The sequence below is a fragment of the Lissotriton helveticus genome, chromosome 6, assembly GCF_964261635.1.
Source record: "Lissotriton helveticus chromosome 6, aLisHel1.1, whole genome shotgun sequence".
NCBI lineage: Eukaryota > Metazoa > Chordata > Amphibia > Caudata > Salamandridae > Lissotriton > Lissotriton helveticus.
Genome location: NC_136067.1, coordinates 1,237,341,107 through 1,237,359,845, shown reverse-complemented (window position 1 = coordinate 1,237,359,845; position 18,739 = coordinate 1,237,341,107). Strand labels below are relative to the sequence as shown.

The window sequence follows — 18,739 nt, the reverse complement described above, 5'->3', positions numbered from 1 at the left end:
ATGCTTAAATGACGTTTTATCTCTACCTTTGAAAGAGGCCAAAAATGGTCTACATGTTTCAACCGCTGCTATGATTATTGGGTTTTCATCAGGACCAGTGGTGGTAGCCCGGGTGGTATACACTCGCTAAGGTGTACCCAGCCCTTGACTACGTGAAAAAAACCACCAAAACATTGTTACCACCACTTGTCCTGACGAAAACCCAATAATCATAGCAGCGGTTGAAACATGTAGACCATTTTTATTTTCACTACAATATCCTTGACACCATAGTCCTACCTAACCTGGCATGGTGGCCAGCTTATAGAATTTGTATTGTTGCCCAGACACTCCAGAATAAATAGTTGATAGTGAGTAGCTTACTGGACAATTTTTAATCGCCAACCCCTTTTTTACTCACAAAAAATTCAAAAAACGAACACGCTCCACTGTAGTCAGGTGTCGCAGCACACCCGGATGGCACTCGGCTGTCCGGGTGGGACCCCGATGATGAAGCATGTCACCAACTAGGTTGGCGAGTGAGGGGTCTTCTAACAAAGGATGAATTTGTCCTTTCAGGCATTTTGGTTCACCTCTATTCTTCTGACGGAGGCATAAAGGCACCTCCTGGGGGTACTCCTCCATTTGTTTGTTTGACAAAAATAAAATAACACAACTAACAAAACTACTAACAAAACTGTCTATTACGGTCAATTTTATGAACTACAGAATGGAATCTCGTATGAGATTGGACGAGGAAAAACCAACTGTTATCTTTTATCAAACACTTCAATCTGAGCAGGTTTTTCAAAGTTGTCTAAATGGGGTCACAACCGCATTGCATCGCTTTTGTATTAACCCCTTCGGTGCTCATGCTCGTCATGGCATACACCTCTCAGGTGCTCATGACGAGCTGAGCTCGTCATGACCACACCCATTTTTATTACGGCCCAGCACCGCAGGGGAATTGCTCCAGCAGCCATGAGGTTAACTAGATTCAGACTCAGAATTGTTCACCACTTAGTTGCTTTCCATATCATGAATTTATGTCCCCCAGATTTGACCCCACCATGTCCTTGTGATGGACAGACCATGCAAAGTACAATCCATTTTATGCTATTTGGCGATTTTTATTCTAATTTTAGATGTCATTTTCAAAACCCCTTTTTATAATGCTGATATATGGTCACATAAAGCTGGCTTGAAATTTTTGCTTGATCTTAATGATAACAGGGTCTACTTTAACATTGCACTTTTTATTCTGAAAGCAGTAAATGTACGGAAAAGTATTGCATTTTAATTTCAGCATGCACCACTGGATGAAGAAAACTTGGTCTATGGAACTTGGCAAAAAGCTTTCTAAACACCTTTTTACTGTGTTAGCATTCTTGCTTGTAATGTATTTTCTTCTTTTATGCAACCGGTATTTCTTTTATGTTTGTTTTTACATACTGAATAAAGCTTCTTTTGATTGAGAGGCAGTGTCTACTGTGCTTCACGTTGTCAAATGGCGCCGACTTAACAGTACAGTGAAACCTGGAGACAGCTGAACTCGCTTTCTCAATTAACCTGCTAGATTAAGAATTTGAGCAAGCCCACATGATGAATCCAGACAAAGTCTCACAAGAGCAGGATTGATAAGCTCCATGCATTGGCTCCACTGACCCCATTGAACTTAGCTCCACATGTTTTCAAGGATCTATGGTTTTGACGCCTCAGTAGAACTAGTGGTGAAATGAAAAAAGGGGGTATGTGCTTCAGAATTGATTGACGAATGTGTTAATACTTCAAAGATTTTAGCATCCCCTCCTATTGCTGAGCCTGCTCTATTGGATCATCTCTGCCTTAGGTTCAGTGTGTTACTGAAGGCACAACGGCAGCCTTTTTATGATCATCTACTGGCCATTTAGACAAAGAGCCTGATTTAAGTCTTGGCGGAGGGATTACTCCGTCACAAACATAACTAATATTCCGTCCATCTTATTACAATCGTCATAGGACATCATGGGATCGTAATAAGGCGGACGGGATCTCCGTCAAGTTTCTGACCGAGTATCCCCCTCCGCCAAGACCTCAATCAGGCCCAAAGTTGTCTACTGCAGTGAAGGGCAATGAAGCGGTGCCTTCTCATAATGCTCACCTTTGTGTTCCATCTTGTGCTCAGCCCACGTCACTGCCTCGTCCAGCATTTGACCCAACTGCCATCACTAATTTGCTACAGGAGCAAGCTCTAGTTACGAATACCTATCATCTGTCTGCTGGCCCTACTAACTGTGCTCTTTGCACTGCTCATAATCCTCTTAAATCACCAGTAGAGAGGACATCTGCATTCTCCCTCCTCGGCCAAATCAACTTACCAGCCCAGTACCCTAAATCTACTGCCATCTGCTTGCCCATATGTACTTATTTTCGTAATATACCTTGACTCAATCCTGCCTTGGATAAAGACAGAGAACAATTAAAGAACAAAGTCATATATTGGTTATCTTCAAACTTAGGCTTCAATACTTGCAGATTATTTTGTCAAACGGTTGCATGGGTTGGCCAATTCAGAATAGCCAAGGAAGGAAACAAAGTATTGATTAACTTTATAAATCCTAGTTACGTGTGCAACCTGTTAGACCATCTTAAATCTATTGCTACCTCGCCTGGTCTCATAATTTCTTAACCCGTACACTTCTAATTTTATAAACCCCGAGGATCAAAGCACTGGCTGATTTATCATCCAACTCAATCCACGCACTGATTAACAGTTGTCTGCCTTACACCTTGAGTCACAAATTGATTCTCCATAACAAATTGGCAGCAATACAAACCTAAGCCAAAGTTGACTGACAACCAGTTAACTATCGCTGATCTCACAGGCCTCAATCCAATAGCTACCAAGCTCTAGTGATTAAGTTCTTTCCACATTCAGTTAACATCATGAGCTGGAATACCGCTGGGATCTATTTAAAACTGAAGCAGCCTGAATGGCTTCCCATGATCAATAAGTATTACATTATCCTCTTCCAAGAAACATGGACCATGGTTTTGTATGTTATTCAGTACTTTCTGTCCCTCCAGTTTGGGGCATGCCAAAGGAGTTCTTTTAACATGGATCAAGCTTTCTTTAGTCATTGTGATAACTGTAGTGGAGACCCCCTGTAAGGAGATTCAGATTCTCTTAGTGAAGGACATTATGGGGGGGGGGGGGGGGGAGGGATTTCATTGTGAACCCAAGACTTAGCTCTGTTTGACAATCATTTAACAAGTATACCCACATTGGCCCAACCGGATCATAGGGGGACTGAACTGGGAAACTATAACATGCATTTACTTAACATACATGAGACAGTCCAGCCAAAATGTCATGACACCTACTTTTCATGGGCGAAACTGTCCATCAGTAGGTCTTTTGAAATACTGAGGGCGTTTCCTGGGTGCAAATTATGTGAACCATAACCCACTTATTGTTTCCCTTCTGCCCCCCTTGACCATTGTTCATACACCTGCTAAGATTCTACACCAGTTGAGATGTAAGCGGGCAGAGAGGGCCTGGAGGAAGCACTATTTAGACGCAGCAAAAGTCAACTTCAGACTGGCACTACTAGAATATAAAGCACAGATCAAGTGTGCAAAAGCGGTTTATCTGGAAGATACGCTGAATCAGGCGACCAATAAATCGCAGACCTTATTCAGGATTGTGAAGGATCTTTCCCATCCGACTGGTGCCACAAACAACATCCCAGTCTCTCAGGCCTTATGCGATTCTCTGGCCGCTGCATTTGAGGATAAGATCACCACTATCCTGGGCGGACTCGCTGGGCCGACTGATTCCCACTTCAGAGGTCTCTCTAGGTGGCTCACAGATGGGTGAGTCGGATGAAGCCTCTAGTCGACCCCAGCGGAGTAGTCTCCCTTCTACTTTGGGCGCTCCAGAAGAATCTCCCAGTCGACCCCAGACGAGCAGTCCCTCTCTCAGTTTGGGAGCTCCGGATGATTCTTCCAGTCGACCCCAGCTGAGGTGTCCCTCTCTTAGTTTGGGAGCTCCGGTTGAATCCTCCAGTCGACCCCAGCTGAGGTGTCCTTCTCTTAGTCTGGGAGCTCCGGTTGAATCCTCCAGTCAACCCCAGCTGAGGTGTCCCTCTCTCAGTCCGGGAGCTCCGGGTGAATCTTCCAGTCGACCCCAGCTGAGGTATCCCCCTCTCAGTCTGGGAGCTCCGGATGAATCTTCCAGTCGACCCCAGCTGAGGTGTTCCTCTCTTAGTTTGGGAGCTCCGGTTGAATCCTCCAGTCGACCCCAGCTGAGGTGTCCTTCTCTTAGTCTGGGAGCTCCGGTTGAATCCTCCAGTCGACCCCAGCTGAGGTGTCCCACTCTTAGTCCGGGAGCTCCGGATGAATCTTCCAGTCGACCCCAGCTGAGGTGTCCCCCTCTCAGTCCGGGAGCTCCGGAGGAATCATCCAGTCGACCCCAGCTGAGTTGTTTTTCTCTTCCCTCCTTTGACGAGTTTTGCAAATTAGCGCAAACTGTGTCATCAGGCTCCCCGCTGGACCCACTCCCGCACAAATTCTGGAAATTATTCCAGAAAGAACTCTTTCATCCATTATACTCCATCTGCCATCAGTCGTTTGCCACCGCAACTGTCCCGGAGAGCTGGAAGCTGTGGTTTCACCCCTCCTGAAGAAACCTACACTCGACCCCTCCTGCTTGTCAAATTACAGACCCATTTCCTTGCTCCCTTTTCCTGTTAAAATCATGGAGAAGATGGTTACCCGATCTCTATCTAGATTCCTAGAGGATAACACCTGGTTGGATGTGGCCCAGTTTGGCTTCCGCCCAGCTCATGGGGCGGAGTCTGCGCTGGTGGCCGTGTTGAATAATCTTCGGTCGCGGGTCGACACGGGTCAGGCAGCCTTTCTAGTGCTGCTTGACATGTCGGCCGCGTTCGACACGGTCAGCCACTCCACCCTTTTGGAGCGGCTGGAGGAGATCAGAGTCACGGGGTTGGCAAGGGACTGGTTGGTCTCGTACCTTAACAACAGGCAGCAGGTGGTGGCATTACCACCTTTTAGGTCGGGTGTACGGAAAGTTGGGCAGGGGGTGCCCCAGGGCTCGGCCATCAGTCCTATTTTATTCAATCTGTACCTCCGCCCCCTGATCCAATTGATAAGTTCCTTTGGTATCTCGGTGTTTAATTACGCAGACGATACCCAATTGGTCTTTTCTTTGGAGGGGAAAGACGCTGTATCTTTAGAGACCTTCCACCGCTGTATGTCAGCTACAGCGGACTGGCTACGTTCCAACTCCCTCCAGTTCAATGGGTCAAAAACGGAGGTGTTGTACTGTTCTAATGATCGGACTCCTCGTCCTCTGCCAGACGATTTCTGGCATCCCTCCTTTCCTGGGACAGTGACTGCAGCAGAATCTGCACGCAATCTAGGGGTTATGTTTGGCCCCAACTTACAATTGGACATCTTTGTTAATAAAACCGTAGTCACTTGCATGACTCTGCTGCGGATGTTACGCAAGGTTCTTCCATTGCTTCCAGCGCGGGCTAGGCCTGAGGTAGTGCGGGGCATTATTCTAAGCAGGCTGGACTATTGCAACGCACTGCTTCTGGAGGCACCTGATACGCTGCTGGGCAAGCTGCAGCTGGTACAAAATATGGCAGCCAAGTTGGCACTGTCTCGTCCGCGCACCGCCTCTTCTTCCAGGGCACTCCTGGATTTGCACTGGCTGCCGGTCCATCAACGAATCCTTTTTAAAGCATCTTGCCTGGTTTTTAGAGCGTTGCATGGACAGGGCCCACTCTTGCTGCAGAATCTTTTTTCATGGTACTCCACCTCTCGGAGACTACGTTCCTTCTCGGCGTATCTGGCGACGGTTCCCAGAGTTCAGAGGGTAAGGATGGGTGGTCGGTCTTTCAGTTTTGCAGCTGCAAGACTTTGGAACTCTCTCCAGATATCATTGAGGAGTCAGGGTGACTTTTTACCTTTTAAGAGAGGTCTGAAGACCCACCTGTTCCCGAGAGCAGTGTGATTTCGCATTGGTGGTTTCGGCTTGCTGAATCAAAGCACCAGGATACCCTTTGGGTGACAGTATAGCGCTATATAAATATGCCAATACATACATACCATCCTTCTCAGCACAATGGGTTTAGGTTAATGTGGAATCTACCCAACCTTTGCATATTCCTTGATTCCCTGGTAAAAAAAAAACTGAAAAACCTTAGCCTTTTCTGACACTGCAGGCAGCAACAAGGTATAGCCAGCTTTTGTTAAGTTTGTGTCATCATACCAAGAATGCAATTCTGAAGCCTATTCACAAACGAAAAGACTTTTCACCACACTGGTTTGATATATCCTGTTCTTCTGAAAACAAGCATTTGCGTAAAGCCCCATCTAAAAAAATCCAGAAACCCAGAGGAGGTTACAGCTGGTTGTGTGTTTTACAAATGTTCCCTAAAAAGGAGGAAAAACCAAACTCCAAACTTACAACTGGGAACGCCTAACAGTGGTTGCTGGAATGAAAGTTATTTGGGCAAACTCTTAATTCTATATTACGGGTGAAGTTAGCATGCATTCATGAAGCCAATATTTAAATCAGAAAGGGATTACTTCATGCATGTTTGAACAGTGACAACTTGTAGGTGTTGGGTGTGTGTGTGTGAGGTTTTTTTTAAGCTTTTGGATTCGGTTTTTTCTTTCCTTGTCATGTTTGCCACATTCATAACGATATTTTAGTTCTTACATCAAGCTAGCAGTGATTTTGTTTTGTTTGTTAGCCTCAATATAAAATGTTTTACATAAACTTATGCAATGCACCCTACATAAGCTTGATTGATATTCAGAGCTAATACACACTGGTTTTGCTAAAGAAATGTTGTTATTACTAATCTGAAGATTTTATTCCTTTAAATTATTATGGAGATTACAGGGTTTACTATTTATTATTAAATGAATGTACATGTACATGTATTTATATAGCGCAAATCACTGACACGGTATCTAAGCGCTTGCTTAGGGAACCCGTCCTGGTATTCCCCTGTGAGATACCCCGGCAGGGTATCCACAAGGTGAAAGCCAGGCATCCCGCCGCGAGGGGCCGTAGTGGAGATTAAGCAAGCTATTGCCCAGAGTCGCAGAGTGTGACCCCGTGAGTCGAGTAGGCACCGGAGCGAGAATTATCGAGTCCGTGAAATTTTAGAGCCCGAGACCCGCCGAGGCGGGGGAATCGAACCCTGGTCCACGGCCGATCTCAGCTTCCGGGTCTGCCGCCTCTAACCACTGAGCCACACTTCTCCACATAATAGTTTTACTACGGAGATAAATATTGTATAAGCTGTAATAAACAGTAGTTAATATTCCTTTTGTAGTTATCCAAGGACAACTGGAAGATCACAGGTTTAAATGCTGCTTTAGCAAACTAAGCCTTTCATAGTTCTATGTTTGAAGGCCACTGCATTTATGTTGCAATGGAAAACCAAATTATGCAGCAAACAACAGCACTTTTTTGGCGTATTGCAGCTCATTCAGTTGCACTATTATTTGTTTTGTCATTATAATACAGACTATTATTGTTAGGGAAACCGTACAGATCGTTAGTATCGATTTAACAGAAGGCCTGCATGACATGTTTTACTATTGTCACCGCGAGTGGGATGGGTATGCTCAGACGTGAGTCCCATGCTCTCCACACCACTGGAGTCAAGCTATCCTGGCTGAAGACGGCTGATAGCCAGAAACCAGTCCTCGGATGCTTGATTCCAGTCTAGGAAAGACATGGCTTGGCAGTTCGGACTGGACTATTCCCATGAGGCACAGGGTCAAGGCTGATTTGCATATGGCCATGTCTGAACTGGGGTGGTGTGGAGTGCAAAAAAACGATGGATTTAGGCCCAGATCTCTGAACTGGGGTGAATGTATGACATTGTTCTGCATTCTGTCCATCAACTGTTGTTTTTGCAAATGTTTTACTATGCCTACAAAATTTGAGAAATAAAATTGTTTTGCATTATACCAAATTGCCCGGCTACAACTTTTGCAAAAATGTTGTTCTGAAGGAGGCTGTACAAGCAAAACAAAATGTTGAAGGGGATACTTTTTCACCTCATACCAGTCCCTTTGCTGGTATCTTGCATGACGCTTGAATGTGAGGTTTTCTCAAATGTTAAATATTCACAAAAGATACTGCAAAGTGAATTTCGTGAGCTGCCAAGTATTATGCGGTATTTACATGAAATTTCATAAACTAAATTTCGCACATGCATATTAAACACCTGAATACAGTAATCAGGATCTTGGTGGTGTGGTTTCAAGGAAAATGCTTAAATGTATTACCATAAGGAATTTGAGATATCTAACTGGGACACTGTGTTTATTTTAATATAAATAATGTAGGCCTCGAGTTAAAAAAAGAGCTACTTTGTAGGCAATGTTTTGAACAGAATGTCATTCTCTTATGTACAACATGATGAATCGTTCTCAAGATTCATTCTCATGTGGTGCTAACAAATTGAATGCTTTAGACTACGGCAACGCCCTCTACGCGGACATCTCCACCCGGCTTCTCACAAGACTCCAGACCATACAAAACACTGCAGCCAGACTCACCCAGGTGGACCCCCACCTGGGAGACCCCCACTGGCTTCCCATCCAGAAAAGATACCAGTTCAAGATCCTCATGCAAACCTACAAAGCCCTCCAGCACCTAGGACCTCCTATCTCAAACAATGACTGAACTCCCACCAACCTGCTAGACACCTGCTCTCCTCTTCACTCGCCCTCGCACACACACCTCCACATCCGTTGCAGCGGTGGCCGCTCCTTCATCACTGCCAAGACCTGGAACAACCTCCCTCCCCGCCCCCACCCCTCAGCTCCGTACAGCCCCCAGCACGCTTCAGAAAGAGACCTAGCTCTTCGACTGAGATACAGCACCCAGATAGGGGTGACAGTGTTGCGCTTTACAAATGCTGTTTGATTGATGTATTCTCAAGGCCTATCCTATTCTGACCCTCCAAGATTTTGAAGCTTTGGGTGCAAATTTCGTGGCCAAAAAAAGCAACATTTGAGGCCCAATACCTCAAAATTCGCTGTATTTTTGTGGTGGACAAAAAATGTGTCCGCCACAAAAATATTGAAGGCCTGTGCTCGGTCACTGCAGTAGACTGGGCTATATCACAGTTTGTAACATTAAAGAGTCTCCAGCAGCACAGCGCCTGGAACTGGAGGTTGTCTGATGCCAAAGAGAGTAGATTACAATATGAAACCTACTCTTTTTGGCATCAAACAACCTGTGCGTACAGGCAGCAGGGGCCTTTAGAGTCTGAAGGGGGCACACTAATGGGTGAGGTGGCTGCAGGCTAAATCGCACAGGAGGGGGCTCTATGTGTTTCGAAGACGGGTGACAAAGGAATTTAACAACTCTGCTGCCTGCTGGTCTGTGCTCACCCTCCCTTTACTGTCTCAGTGGCAGCACAGAGCCAGTAGTGGGTGAATGGCAAGGTCTAATGAACTGCTTGCGCACAACCTGTAGTGTCTTGTTCTAAATCTTTACTGTTCATAAAACTTTTTTGGGGTGCTCCTGGGGTGACCTGTCCACCTTCTGGGTCATGTATTATATTTAAAATGTGCTTCCAATCAATTTGGTTGCATCCCCCTGTGTGCACACTCCTCTATTCTTCTCCACTGAGAATATTCAATGATTTGAACTCTTTGGATGCAAAAAGTTTTTAATGTTCCTTTTATTATTATTCAAGTTTCTTCATGATTTTTTCTCATTTAAATTCAATATCTTTATTGCTCTCTGTTGACATGTGTCACATTATTTTACTCCATAATGCTCCAATGCATTTCGAGCAATTAAGCTCTTCCTCAGGGAGCCACTCTATCAAACAGAATAAATGCTCATTTGGTCTTAATATCTATTTGTATGTGATTGAGCAAAAGCAAACATACAAAAAAACATACCAGGTATTTCTGTGCGTAATGTGCCAATGTGTGTACACACGATTTATATTGTACATCTCCGATTGTTTGTAATTAGTCATATAGCATCGCGTTGTTCTAGGAAACTGATAATTATCATGTGAACAAATGTGAAAAAACACACAGCGTTTGTGCCGTTAGTGTAACGATCGATCGTGTTGTTAGGTCTACATGCACATTATGTACTCACTCAGTTTTAGCAAGGTATTCGGTTTTTCTTTGAATTTTAAAGAAACTGAGAGAAGAAAAACTATATTTGTTGTTAACTTCCAAGGCTAAAAACCCTAGTTTTGATATATTATGTTTGGCCTCCATTAAGTGTGTTGCTACGGAAGATTTAATGTTCTTTGTTCTGATATTCGATTTGTGCTTGTTGATCCTTATTTTCAGTTTCCTCTCTGTCTTGCCCACATACACTTTCCAGCGCGGGCATTTTAACATGTAGACTAGATTTTCTGTGTCACATGTGGCTGTGATGTGAAGTTTAATGTCATTGTCATCGAAAAAAACGGATAGAAACAACATTCTACATTTTAACAGGCATCATCAAATGTCATTAAAAACACACATGCCCTTGTCACAAATGATGAGAGTAAAAAGGATAGTTTCTAACCCAGAAAAGAGTTCAACAAGACTAATGGAGATAGAAAAAACATTCCAAGAAAGAGGGTACCCTCAACCTTTACTAGAAAAAGCAAAATAAAAATGTGTAGAAATGAATCAAAGTGATTTACTAAAAAGCAAAGAGAAATGCACGAACACCAGGATGGTATTGGTAACAAGATTTTCAACAGTCAGTAAAACCTTGAAGAAAATCATTAACAAACATTGGAATATACTCGCAATGGAACCTGATTTCAAACAGACCTTCGCACTGACACCTATTTTTGCATACACCAGAAATAAAGAAATTGGTGAGATACTGAAAAACAAACACAAAACAACATCGAAGGCAAAAGGTATATCTCCGTGTCTAAATTGCAACAATTGTAATGGCATCATACAAGGAAACAAAATCAATCACCCCATGAGAGGCAATGACATTAAACTTCACGTCACAGCCACATGTGACACAGAAAATCTAGTCTACATGTTAAAATGCCCGTGCTGGAAAGTGTATGTGGACAAGACAGAGAGGAAACTGAAAATAAGCATCAACGAGCACAAATCGAATATCAGAACAAAGAACATTAAATCTTCCGTGGCAACACACTTCATGGAGGCCAAACATAATATAACTACGGTTTTTAGCCTTAGAAGTGGTCGACAAAGAAGAAGGTAGAGATAATGACATATATCTATTGCAGAGGGAAAATTATTGGATCATGAAATTGCAATCTTGTAGACCAAATGGTCTTAACGAACGCATAGAATATGCTTGCTACCTTTGAACATTAAGAGAACTATTATGAACAATGGTCTGATCCTAGGACATGCAGTAGTTGCAAAACTTTTCTGACTTTTTATCTTTTAATTGTTAATTTTCATTTCTTAATTGTTAATTTTAATTTGAACACTAAAAACAACGTGCTATGTAATGTCATATTACACATGATTACATTGCTGTTTACACATGGTCAGATTATCCATGTCACCCACAAAACACACTAATTTCTAGCTGTGTTCCCATACCTATACACTTACATTGATTACCGTCGATAACATTCTCCATATAGAACTCATATTTAGCCTTCATTTAACACATTGCCATTCAAAGATGGCCGCCACGTAAAGTCCTATTTTTATTACCATGCCGACTAATAGCGTTTTGTTCGGCAGAAGACTCGAGGTTCAGCGACGTGCAACACCAAACGCGTTGAAAATAAGAAAATTACAGGACCGTATTAAACAGAAAGTTTGGCAATCACTATGAAGTGAGGCATGCATATAATACAAATTTTTAAACTCTTCGTAACGCATTCGAATATAGTTAACAACAAACATCGTTTTTCTTCTCTCAGTTTCTTTAAAATTCAAAGAAACACCTAATACCTTGCTAAAACTGAGTGAGTACATAATATGCATGTAGACCTAACAACACGATCGATCGTTACACTAACGGCACAAACGCGGTGTGTTTTTTCACATTTGTTCACATGATAATTATCAGTTTCCTAGTACAACGCGATGCTATATGACTAATTACAAACAATCACAGATGCCCAATATAAATTGTGTGTACACACATTGGCACATTACGCACAGAAATCCATGGTATGTTTTGTTTTGTATGTTTGCTTTTGCTCAATCACATACATACAAATGTGCATTTATTCTGTTTGACAGAGTGGCTCCCTGAGGAAGAACAATGGATTGGAGCATTATGGAGTAAAATAATGTGACACATGTCAACCGAGAGCAATAAAGATATTGAATTTAAATGAGAAAAAATCATGAAGAAACTTGAATAATAATAAAAGGAACATTAAAAACTTTTTGCATCCAAAGAGTTCAAATCATTGAATATTCTCAGTGGAGAAGAATAGAGGAGTGTGCACACAGGGGGATGCAACCAAATTGATTGGAAGCACATAGTAAAATTTTTTTTTTTTAAAACATATGTTGCGGGCACTTTTGTAAAAATCGCAGGATTTTTACAAGAGTGCATATTTTGTGATTTTTTTGGCAAATCGCTAAATCCTGGGGGTGTGTCTATTGGGACCACAATGCAATTCTAATGAAAATTTTATTGTAACTTGTAACAGAATTTATACTAACTTTTAGGTGTCACAGGAGCACCAAGGATAGAAACTGTATTGTAAAAGGCTCTGCCGCAGTGCTGACAAATGTGATTTTAAACTGTGTGGTTCTTTCTGTAATATGATGTGCTAGGACTTTGGGGCCAATGCACGTTCACACCAAAATAGAACTCAATATATTCTACCCTACAAAATGAGCTTCACTCAGAGGGTGTTGGGTTCACTTTCGCATAAACTTTAGCAGGCAACACTCTGTCCGACTGATCCTTGATTTATGACTTACTATATTATGCTAGTTCATGGAGTGCATTTTATTCTGAGCTTCATATACAGATATAACAAATGAATAACTGACTTAGACATTTATTTGCTCTCTGCAAAGCCTTTAAACTTGTAATGAACTTTCAGGATTTTCATTTTAATACTTCTCAGACTTTATTGTGAAGCCTAATGTGCTTTACGTTTAACTCTATTGTATTTACATGTTGACCAAGTTTATTTGTGGAGCACCAAAATTCCACAGGCTCCCGGTGCTTCGTTATCGCTTAAGTTTGAAGAGCTGGATAAAACCACTACATCAATTTATAACATAACTAGTTAACCCCAGCAAATAGATGTCCACTTTGTGCACCACTTGCGGCATTCGTTTTTTAGAAAATTCTTATAAGCTTAAGCAAGAAGCATTGAATGAAAAATATATGTAAATTAGTTTGAAGGTGGATGTAGCGTCCTTCCCACCCCGGGTACATGTAAGTGATCACCCAACACATGGAGCTTGGTATTGCACGTCTTTATTCCTCAGCATGTAGTTGTTAACTGAAACATTCTACAGCATGAATTCTACCCCCACGTCCAAGTATTTACATCCCTGTTCTACAGAGTCCATCAGGGACCAAAAGGGTCCCATCTTCTCTAACTCACAAGACACTACAGTGGATATGAGGCAATTATGGTAAATCCACAATTATGTGGAAATTGCTCAAGCCGCAGACTCTCATAATTCCAGCTAGCCTGTCTGTGCTGACTACACTAAGTGGAGTTCAATAATAATAATTGTTACATTTGCTACTAACCTTTAATATCGTGGTATATATAAACAAATCATAAAGGCATCTATATTTTACAACGGGGTGCTGCAAAAGAGTGCGTTACTTTGAGATGGGCAGAGCTTAAACTCCGTTTTTAGGTCTCGGCCTGATCCAGCGCATGCGCTGATCTGGCCGAGACATTTAGTAGCTGCTTGAAAAAGTGCTACCAAAGCGGCGACCAGGGTGCTATCACGCACAAAAGAGAGCGCGTGATGTGCACAGCTGCCATTTGCCACTCGCTAGTGTGTGCGCTCGCCGTCACTTTCAGGGCCGTGACAACCCGCCCCAGCAGAACACTTTCTCTTTCTGAAGTCACTTTCAAGCCCGCGCCAACTCCCCCAGCCCCCGCTTCATCCTCGCTTGCACACAACTTAAAGTATTAGGCCTCAGACTGCAGCTCGTTTAAGGAGAAATCTAATTAGCCACCCGAAGGGCTTCACTGATTTACAACCAGCCTGTGGCGATGGTCCGGGATGCTCTTAAACTCTCTTCGCTGGCACCGCTCCCCTCGGGTCCTCGCCTGCCAGAGCAATTTGAATCCGGCTATTAATGACAGCAGGAGAGGGCTAACGCAATAATAATAAGAAAGAAAAAACATTTAATAAACATGCTCCACGCGGTGTGAGTATTCGCTAACTCGTGCCACTTAGGAGACAGACACAAGTGAGCACACCCCAGTAGGGCGGGTAAAGGCCTCCGTAGGAAACTGACTCGCCGTAAAGCGCCGCACGGGAGGTTGTCTGTGTTGTTGTTAGGCGTTGTCCTGTGTTTTCAGGAATGTCGAGTTTTTCAAAGTGGTGGAGGGTCACCACCAGTGAAGTGCCAGAAATGCACGAGAATTGTGAGTACTGCCTGGTACGAAACCCTACATGATCATATGTTTTTCCCCCTATTATTGCCCTGCAGCAGTCTCTATAGGACTGTCCCATTGCAGGCAGAAGTGGGAGAGTCTGGATTTAAACAATCATTATTAAGGATGCTATTAAACTGTGGCTTTTAAGTGTTCATCACCGGTTACAAGAGGCTCTTCTAGAAAAGGGTATAAGCTCTTTTTTTAGCCAGAGCCTGTTATATTTGATGTTCTTTGATGTAAAGACAATTCATGTAGAATTGGGTGACCCGAACATTACTATGAGACGCCCAGGGGTGCAACCTACCGTCTCCCCAATACCAAGTAAGAATTCACTCTGGATTGTGAGCACATAGACAACCTATCAATTGTAGACCACACACCATCTATACTTCCTCGAGACTTCTAATCCCGAGTCCCCCTCATATTTTTCCCTATACCTATGCTTACTTAGTTTTGTGCTCAATACCCACTTATCTGATCAAAGAAATTACTTTGTTTTTAGTTTGGAAAGTGACTCTTTAGTGCCACTAAGTGGACAATGTTGATAATACAAGAACAGTAGGCCTGGGTAAGGAAATTGTTTTACTTTCTTAGTCCGTAAAAGATGCGATTGTGCCCGACCGTTTTATGCAACTCAATGCTTAACAACAAAGATCGGTCAGTGCTCGGGCTTTTTCACAATATAAGTGATCTTTTAGAGAAATACTGGGTGCATATGTTTATTATTCTCAGCAAAGATACATAGCTACACAAGGAAATTGAATGTTATTCCAAAACAAAACAACAACAAAACATAAAGTACATATTAAAGTGATGCCAAAGGCGAGATGTGGCTTCTCTTTATGTAGCTTTCTTCGAGTGTGTTGGTCTTTTGTCACCTGTCTCCCATGGGCTTTCTGTCAAGTATAACAAATAAGTCTCTTGAAAATCAGGAGTGAATTTGTTGACTCAAAAAAGTGGTTGATTCAGAAGGCAGTGCCTTGAGGCTTCCACGCCAGTGTGAACTCATACATTGTATACCCTTGGTAGCTCCTATTTGTCCTCTAATCCCAGATCCTCCCACAGCCACCCGCACACATCCTCCCACCGGTGCCAGCTATTTACATTTCCTAGAACCACCTACACTGACTACCTTTGCAAGCCGGACACACCGCTTACCAGTGCCAACTTATAAAAGCACCCACCAGTGAAGAAACTGCCCACCCGTCCCACCCTTTTCCACTGTTCAATGCTGCAGCACTTCACACTGCTCACCGGTGCAAGCGCTTGACACTACCCACGGAGACCCGCACTTACTCTGCCCACCCATTCATGCTACTCACACCAGTTCCAGCTCCTTTCACTTCCCACCAGTGTCCACTCCTACATTGGAAATCAATGCCAGCTTCTCCCACTGCCAACCACAGTCTACTCCTTACACAGCCAGCCAATGCTGTCTCCTCATACCGCAAGCCAATGCGTGCTCATCTCGCCTGCAACAATGCAGGCTCTTCACACTACTCGCACTATCGACCGGTACCAGGTCCTCACACTGCTCACCAGTGCAAACTCGCTATTCTTCCCACTGGTGACAGCTCAAAAGATTGCCTAGCAGTGCAGTGACAAAGAAAAGGCAGTGCCGTGTGTCCTTGCAAAGTTAGGCTCTGACTCAGAGACAGCTTTCGCTGTTTTGTCAGCCTCTCGGGTTCCAAAATAAAACAAGATCTATATTTTACAACGGGGTGCTGCAAAAGAGTGCGTTATTTTGAGGTGGGCAGAGCTTAAACTCCGTTTTTTTTTTGTTTAAGCTAACGGAAAACCCCTAAAATAGTCAACACTTTAGCTCCCAATTCTATTTGGCCACGTAGTCTATGAAATAAAGAAAATTATTCCCATCAGAACACGTTTGTGTAAGAGAAAAAAATGTTTTCAAGAGCTTTATCTAACATAATGTGTCTCATTCCTGTATCGACACTTCGTGTCCAACTTGTGCTTGCGCTGCCTCTTCTTTCACAGTGTTGCCTGTTAGACTCTCACCTGTAACAGGAATCGCCTTCTTCGTCCACCAGTGATCCTTTATGTATTTGAACCCGAAGCAGCTCACCACAACCCAGACCCCACCCGCGTAAACGAGAGACATCCGCTTCTTCCACAGCAGAGCCTCCTTCGCCACCTTCGCCATGACTTCCAAGCAGCCACCTTTGAAATTCGAGCTGGCCACCACCAGGAAGAAAGGCACCAGTCTTAGTACACCAAGGACACAGCAGTAGCCCCTCGTCGTCACTGAAAGGAAAAACGGACAAGAAAAAAAGATACCGTTTTGTAGGAAGCGACCACGCAGACTTGTCGGCCATTTCTGAATGGTGCGGTTTAGAAGGCAGATCAAAGGCAAAGGAAGTCTACTGGGAGCACTACACACAGATGTTTTGTATGTTGGATCAAAATATTTATCAGATTGAATTCTGCTTCTTTACCACGAAATAGGGGCATCCCTGAAAATTTTAAAGTAATGTGACATTAGTTTACAAGTTGGCTAATATATTTGGAAATCTTTCTGAACTTCTTCAAGTCTCTATTTAGAAATACATCTTAGCAATTTAAAATGTATGTGTAGGAAAGACTGGTAGACTCAAGGAGTTGAAAGAAGCAGGAGTTTATTGGAAACACGTCTTAGGAAGTCCAGTGCATCAGTTCATAATGGCATAGTTCTAAACCACAGATCCCAGCATGTACATTCAAAAGATGCATTCAAAGGCATGTGCACAACAGCCAGAAACTGCCACGAGATGTCACAGGGAAAGGCCACGTGCCATCTCGTGGTCATAGATAACAACAATATGTACAGTATACAACACACCTCCCTTCCTGTAATGAAAAAAAAAAAAAAATAAAAAAAAAAAACTCAAAACCTATACAATGCTAAAATCTTAATACATGACAAATTCCTAGTAGGGAAAAAAAACAATAACCTATACAATCCTAAAATTTTAATTCATGACAAAATCCTTGTATCTTTCAGGAAGACGATGAGGCCTAGAACAATTTTTTGAGGCCACAGCAAAAGGAGTGGTCCTTACAACCTTAGGGTCTCCATTCTCACTCAAAAGACTTCCTGGAGAAGTTCCTACATTTCCAGATTCAAAATCAAGAAAAACATTGCTATCATCGCCTGGCACAACAGCATCACCTCCTTTGAATAAAGTGTTACCACCATCTTTTGACCCAAGCGTACTTTGCCCTTTAAATATAGAAACTCTGTTCAAGTTCCAAACACTCCCATCCTCAATTCTGACGGCATGCTTGAAAACCTCAATAACTTCCATGGGACGAGACCAAATTTGACCCCCTTTCAAAACACCTTCCTTTCTTTTAATACGAACAAAATCACCAACTGAGATGATATGTTTGCTAGCGGATCCTTGCTTGGCTTCCATCCTTTCCTTCATCTTATCCTTATATGCACTAACTCTGTCTCGAACCAATTCATAATCTACTTTTGAAAAAAACCTATTGTCACTCAAACTTCTTTTTAGCCACCATGGAGTTAAGCGAGTACTGGGTTTCCGACCCCTTAAAAGTTCAAACGGACTAATCAAAGTGACAGAGTTGGGAGATGTCCTGTAAGACAATAACATAGACTGAAGGGCATTACGTCAATTTAATTGGCCTTTAACAGAAAGTTGGATTGCTTCCTTCACAAACTCTATTAAATCTTTCAACCTGGCCATTGGCTTCAGGATGGAATACAGCAATTTTATTGTGCAAAATCCCACATTTGGTGATAAAACATTGAAAATCCTTACTAGTAAACTGTGGTCCATTGTCCGTTACTATTTCTTCTGGAATTCCTTCTCTACAAAACACTTCATCTAAGAACTCTACTACACTCCTAGTTGTTATCTCCTTAACCATTTTCACTTCTGGCCATTTTGAGAAGTAGTCAATCAAAACCATCCCAAATCTTTCACGCTCCGGTAGAACAGAAAACGGACCAATGAAATCAAGACCTAATTTCTGCCAAGGACCTCGAGGATACTCCACAGGACAAGGTTCAGGACGCAAAGGAACAGCAGACTTATCACTGTTAGCGCATTCTGAACATTTTTGGATATAATGTTCTACACAACCGTCCACTCCTGGCCACCAAAAAAATCTTTTATGCGTCTCCT

At 42.8% G+C, this 18,739-nt stretch overlaps 1 long non-coding RNA gene across 1 annotated transcript in view; it reads right to left on the bottom strand.

Annotated features, from left to right (window-relative positions):
• Nucleotides 1–16,911, bottom strand: part of LOC144761693 (uncharacterized) — a 47,407-nt gene extending 30,496 nt beyond the window's left edge. The window contains exon 1 of the long non-coding RNA XR_013595850.1: nucleotides 16,608–16,911. This is a non-coding gene — a long non-coding RNA (uncharacterized LOC144761693). The remainder of the gene's footprint in view (nucleotides 1–16,607) is intronic.
• Between the last annotated feature and the right edge of the window lie 1,828 nt (nucleotides 16,912–18,739).